Source organism: Lepisosteus platostomus, chromosome 13 (genome assembly GCF_059453375.1).
Source record: "Lepisosteus platostomus isolate fLepPlt1 chromosome 13, fLepPlt1.hap1, whole genome shotgun sequence".
In the NCBI taxonomy this organism is placed as follows: Eukaryota; Metazoa; Chordata; class Actinopteri; order Semionotiformes; family Lepisosteidae; genus Lepisosteus; species Lepisosteus platostomus.
In genome coordinates, this window is record NC_142623.1 from 15,566,101 (window position 1) to 15,572,729 (window position 6,629).

A 6,629-nucleotide genomic window follows, 5' to 3' on the forward strand; every position below is an offset into this window, starting at 1 on the left:
CCATTTTAAGGGTTGTGAACATACTGCTGCATCTGTCCTGTTAAGTCAGTTTGTTGCATGGTTTACAATCAGGAAGCTGTTCAACATCATGCCCATAACTTGTTCCAGACTCCTGCCACCCTTTGTGTAAATATGTACCTCCTATTTTAAGGGCACTTGCCCTTAGTTTCCATTGGCCCTATGTCCTTGCTTCACCCATTGGGTTTGCCTTGGATAGTCTCTCTCTGGTACACAGAGCCAAGTCTATCACCTTGTGCTGTTCCCTGCTTATTGTGACCCCCTCACACACCCACACATACCCTGAGTCCTGAAACTCCTCTCCTCACATAAAATCTACAAAGCAAAACTTTGTAGGAAAGACACGGGTCTGGCAGATGCATTACAGTTTGGCATTTTCGACTCCACTCAGTGGAGCTCAGAAATGGGTTTAACTATTTCTCAATAAATATCCTTTTTTCTCAAGCTGGAAACTGCATCATTAATGGAGTGCACAGGTACAATTTAGAGACACCAGTTCACCTACCCAGCCTGTCTTTTAAAGAAGGGGGAGAAAACCTGAGAACCTGGCCAAAACCAAGGTGTGAACATGCAGACTCCACACAGAAGGTTCCCTAATCCTGATTTCACTGCAAGTCCCTAGAGCTTCAAGGCAGCAATGCTAACTGCCATAGCAATGTACCCTCCCCTCTCCCCTGCTCCCTGCCCCCTGGAAAAATCATGTACCATTATTTTCGACAAACATTACATTACTGCAATGTTTGGGGATTTTTTTTCCCTTAGCTTATGGTATTTTTAGGCAAGATCTGTCAAACCACAGTCGCCAAGTGCCCACACTGACAGCTCCCCACAGAAAACCCTCCACATTGCTGAAAGTAAGATGTCATTTGCGTGGGAAAGCCCAGGGGTTTCTGCTAAGAGCTGTGAACTCCTCGTCTCACTGCCTCCTTCATCCTCCCCACATACAGTACAATAACTCTCTGCCTGTGTCTGTGCAGAGTATTTAAAAAAAACTAAAACAATTCAAATACTTTGTTTATTGTTGCTGAGTTTTAAAACAAATTGCTAATCAATCACAGTGTACGTCACTGGTTTTCAGCTGTTGCACTGTAGTGGACAAAAGTAATGTCCATTGTAGTGTTGCATGCCAAAACTCTTAAGGGATTGAAATAATCATTATTAAAAATATTTAGAAGCTTTATCTTCTTAATTTGTAGAAATTTCAAGCACTTTTTTTTTCAGCTAATCCCTGCACAGTGACAACTCTAGCACCCTATATAACTCAGAGAGAGAACCGCCTTGACTCATCGATACTGAGATTTAACTATTTTCTGTGGTGCTGTCCCTCAGTTTAGCTCTTGCAGATGTTCACCTGAATTTCGGGGGGATAGAACACAAACAGTGCTATTATTCTAAAACCGTGCAACACACATGCACAGAAACACCCAGAAATGAAAACTGACATTCCGTACTTTTGGCTCAGATTCATCTTTGTATCTCACATTCGAATTGCTTGGGTCTAAAACTAAAACAGCAATCCTGACTTCACCGTCCCACGTCCCCTAGACACTGTGTACAGCATGTAAGAGATCACAGAAGAGCTGAGAGCAGCAGCTGACCAGATAACGGGCGGAGTGTTGTGGGCACAGCGGCTCAAAGATGTTTTTTTCTGAAGTGGAAAAAATACCATTTTCCAAGAAGTCCAAGGCAGTAACAAGTAAAACTAAAAGTGACATTTGGTTACGTCTTTCTTCCTAGGGAAGGGGCTTTCATTGTTTCTTACATTCTGAGGTAATGCTACTAACTTCCTCTTTCCAGAAGAGGAAAAAGCATGAGGCGCTGGTATTTTTATCCCACACGGCTGTTTGATTGCAGCGCTGGGACTGATTAATAACGCTGCTCGTGGCTCCTTGTTGCACGGCGTCAGGAAGAGGGGACACTCTTGCACGTGCAGGAAAAAGAAGCCATGGTTTGGCTGCAGGGGTGTGGCATTGAGATCTGGTGGTTTTGTTCTAATGAGAGACTGCGGCCTCCAGCACTCCAGCGAAAACCCGTAATCTTCTGACAGCCATAAAAGGCACTCACTGTAAAAAGCGCGATAGTTCTGTTGCAGAAAAAGGGCCTCCGCAGGGTTGTTCTCAGAAGCAGCGAGCTAACAGAGCAGGCAGCTGACTTTCCTCCTCTCAGTGTCATCTCTCGTGCGTCCACACAAGCTCCAGAATTCCACCCTGATTCATGTTTTTGCTTGTGCTGGGACAACAGGGAATCCAGCGAGCCAATCTCTCCTTCCCTCTTGTTGGTGGTGTTGTTTTCTGGGGTTGTTCGCCAGTGTATTTGTTTTCTCTCTGCAGGGGGTATTTTATTCCAAGCCAAGCCAGCCTGCAGCGATATCATTTTTTTTCCCTCTTTCCCCGCTGACAGCGCTGTCACGCAGCCAACAGAAATTGCGCAACCGCCCTTCGCTTGCACAGGCGAACGACCATCTGGACATTTGAAAGATGCTTACAGACCTACAGCTTCAATTACATCGAAGACCAGACCTGCCCTCTTTCCGAGCTCTGTGGAATACAAATGCTTGTGTGACTGCTTCAAGTGCCAAATCTGTTCCAGAAATGATTACAACAGTCTTGGATCTAGAAAAATCCCACGCACTCAGTGGGAAGAAATCCCTCAGTTAACATAACCAATTTTGTGTGAGGTGTGAAATGGCACCTCTAACTCAAGGTGTTTTCAGCCTTGCTCAGAGGGCCACCTGTATTTGCCCATTGCATCACACCACTCCAGTGCTGAGGTCCTCGCACTGGCTGCCTGTGGTTTTTGAATTGAGTTTAAGGTCAAGTCCTCTATGGGTCAGGGGCCTCCTACCTTCAGGGGCTCCTTGACCTGTCCACCCCTTTGGGCTTCATCACTCCTTGGGCCAGAACATGCAGAGTTACTGAGCATGCCAAGACAAGCTGGGCTCAGTCAAAGCCTCCAGCTGTACATGCCTCCTTACTGGAATGCACGCTCAGTCAACTACAGACATGCCAAAACACGGAATACTTTATGGAGTTTCTCATGAAAGTTCATGAGGGATGACAACAGCCGAGTTCAATCAGACTCGGACGTCAGTAATTTGCGAACACTCCTGACATCATTTCCTCTCCTAAAACATTACAAATACTGTACGTGCCCCCCTTCTCTGCCTCACACATCTTTTTACCTCCCTCCTCCACCTCAGCTCCACCTCTGCAGCCTGGTCACTCCTCACTCTGTATGGGGGACCCAGCCTCCTTGTCCTGTGGCCCTCGGCCTCATAATCCTTTTTAGTACACTTAATTCTAGGGTGGTGTGATTCCTAGTGAATAATATTTAAGCTGCTGACTTTTCTTTCCAATTGTGCTGTAATGACTTGTAACTGGGTATCTTTTTGCTTCGCTTAAATTGTATACAGGGCTCTGCACACTTAGGTACGAAGAAGAGGCTACTGTATATAAGAATCAATTTGTACTGTTTCATATAAATCATGCTAATAAAGAACTGATCCACACACAATTTCCTTCTGCCTGGAAATGAGGCTTCACGAAACTTAGACTTATTACTGATAAAGCATTTTTTAAAATACAGTAAATTAGCAAACAATCTATTTTGAAACAATATCTTAGCTAGACATTGGCAGAGTTGTAGAAATAAGTAGCTTCATTTTCAGGTTCAATGAGCTTTATTGACATGGCCAACGGATTACAGGGTTGCCAAAGCAACAACAAATAGACAACATTTACAACACAAAAAACAACATTACCGCATACTGTCTGTTCCTCAGGCTGTGACAGGCGATCACACGCAGGGCTGAAGCTCTTTCGTTTCCTTCCCTAGTAGGACTGGGAACTGTTCTGACAGGTTTGGGAATTCTGGGATGAAGTTTATTATTTTAGGAAAGGATGTTTGTCCGATTCCAGAGTATTTCTCGCAGTGCAGCAAAAAGTACATCTCTGGCTCTGCTTCTCCCTGCTGGCAGTGGGAGCACAGCCTGTCCTCTCTGGGCAGCCAGGCCTGCCTGTGTTGCCAGTTTCTATGGCCATGCCCCAGGTCACTGAGCCTGTACTTCACTATGGTCGGTTTCTGTTTGCTTTGTTCTTTCTCTAACCCCATGTGCATTTCAGCCTACGTGTAGGGTCTTTTTAGTGCCAGGGAGCCTGCCAGTTTGTATTGTGTTTACATGGGGCAGTGTTGCTGGGCTTGTGCTGTGATTTGTGATCTGCTCTGTTGTGTTTAACAGTGTTGTCCTGAGGCTGGCTGGTACCAGAGAAGACTGACATTCAGGATCAGATGGCAGAGAGGACTCTTCTCTGGGCTCAGCAGGGACTTGTGGTGGCAGGAATTGTGATCACTGCTTTTTATGTGTAGCTGACTTTATATTGTAACGCATACGGCCACCATTGCAGGTTGTGCGAGCCGGCTTACCAGCCCGGTGACGTCACCGCCCTTCCCTGTGAATAGCAGGGACCACAGCCGGGGGGCTGACGGGAGATTTCCCTTTAGCTCAACTGGCTGGGTCCCTGTTGAGTGACGCCGGAGGCCTGGGTTCGAGTCCCCGATGGTGGGGGGCCGACCTGAGGCAGTAGCGGCGAGGGCGCATACCCACGTGAACCCTGGAGCGCTACGATATTTTGTTCTGTATATTAATTACCAATGTTCTGAATGTATTGTTTGATGTTTTTTTCTGCACTTTAAGAGTATTTTTACAGCTATCTGTGTGCAGGACTTCTATGGGGTATTTGTCCCATTTAGTGTAATCCTGCTGTGTGACTGAACCCACACTTCACTTCCATAGAGCGCAATAGGTCCGATTACACTTCCGTATGTCCAGATGCAGAATTCTGAATTGTTCACTTTGGCTAAATGGGCTCGCAATGACTCGTGCAGTTGTAAAGAACAGTCTTTCATCTGCCTCTGCTGGTCATAGTTAGGTATTACAACAAATATAGAATAATCAGTTTACTATCCCTGTGGCAAAATATGAATCATAATTCTCATGAAATATTACTCAGTGTCACGGTCGCCATCCCTCCTCTAGAGGGCGCTCTTACCTTTCTCGTACTGTTCTTAGTTTCATTAGTGTCCGCTGTGTTTCATTCCCTTTCCCTTATTTAAGCCCGGTGTCTCCGGAGTTCCGGGCTCAAGCCCCGCAAGCCCGCCTACTATCGCGTTCAAGAGCTGTCCGAGGGCACAGGCTTTATCACGGCGTCCTGACCTCTAAGTCCGGGGCTCAGACCACCTTGCCCCGTTATGTTTTTACCTTTTGTGTTCCTGGTCCCAGTTCCCTGTTCCTGTTTTTAACCGTTTGCGTCTCCGATGGATCTCCGGGTTTCTGGATTTTGGACTGCGCCTTACTACCACTTTGGACTCGTTCGCCTGCGCTCCCCCTATGCACCGGATCACCTCACTCACCGCCCCCTGTCTGTCATCCCGACCATACCTAGCTGTGCAATCCCTGACGTCATTCTCCAGACTCTTCCGGATCATACCGTCACGCGTGGAGTCTTTTACAACACGCTCCACGGGAGTCGGATTCGGATCAGATATCACCGTGTAAGGGAAGAAACTTGCTGTTCCAGATCTGTGCAGAATACTGTACTCATCACGGTATTAATGTGCTAGAACAGGGAGGTCCCCAGTTCTGGTGTTGTAGGGTCAGTGTGGTCAGGACCAGAACTGGGGACCCCTGTGCTAGACAAATAGGAATGTATCATAAACTGACTTTGGAGCAAAAAAAAAAGTATTTTCCATGTGTTACATTTGTTCTGTTTTTAACCCACACCTACCAAAATATCTGATACAACTTTTAAAATTGAGCAACAAGTAATTTGGCTTGAGTTATAGGCTCCCAACCACGTTGTTGAAGGCGATACACTTGGCTTCTTTACGGCTCATTGGAACTTATATTTAGCGTCCAATAAGTACAGTATAGCTTAATACTACATTCAATTAACAAAATTGTTGAGGACGGGAGGCGCCAGGCACTGCTTAGTCTGTGACTCTATAGAGCTTGTGTCTGGGTCCAGAGAGGGTTGTATAGGCTGTCAGCGGTACAGGTATGTTAAATATCTGATACTGTGTTCTTTATATACTGTACGTTTGGCAGATCAACTGCTTCCTGCAATTGAAAAGTTGTCTTCAATCTCCCTCTAGTGGTCTTCCCATGTAATTACCACATTGGCACACCGGAATTTGATCTAGTACGGCCGCACTGCCTCTTTTCCTTAAGCTACAGACAACGTCTTGTTATAGACTTCAACAGTTCATTTACTGGTGCTGGAATCCTATGTACTGTCCGTCCGCACCCTGCCACTAGACGTTGCAGTGGACGTCGCCCTAAAAGGATGATGATAAATGACATCAAACTGTATGACGGGCGGTTACAGACCGGTTAAAACTACACGAGCACAAAATACAGCAAAAGAAAGCCTCCTGTCTTTTGAATAATATACACGCAACTTCAATATTCACGAGAGGAACATATAAAGCTTCTTCAGAGCGACCAAAGTAGCGGCTAACAGACCTTCCAAGAAGAATGCAGCGGGCTGTGGTCAATGATGTACTTTCTCCGTGGGTAGTGGCTAACTGTGGAGCCCTCCAGGGATGAGTGAGTG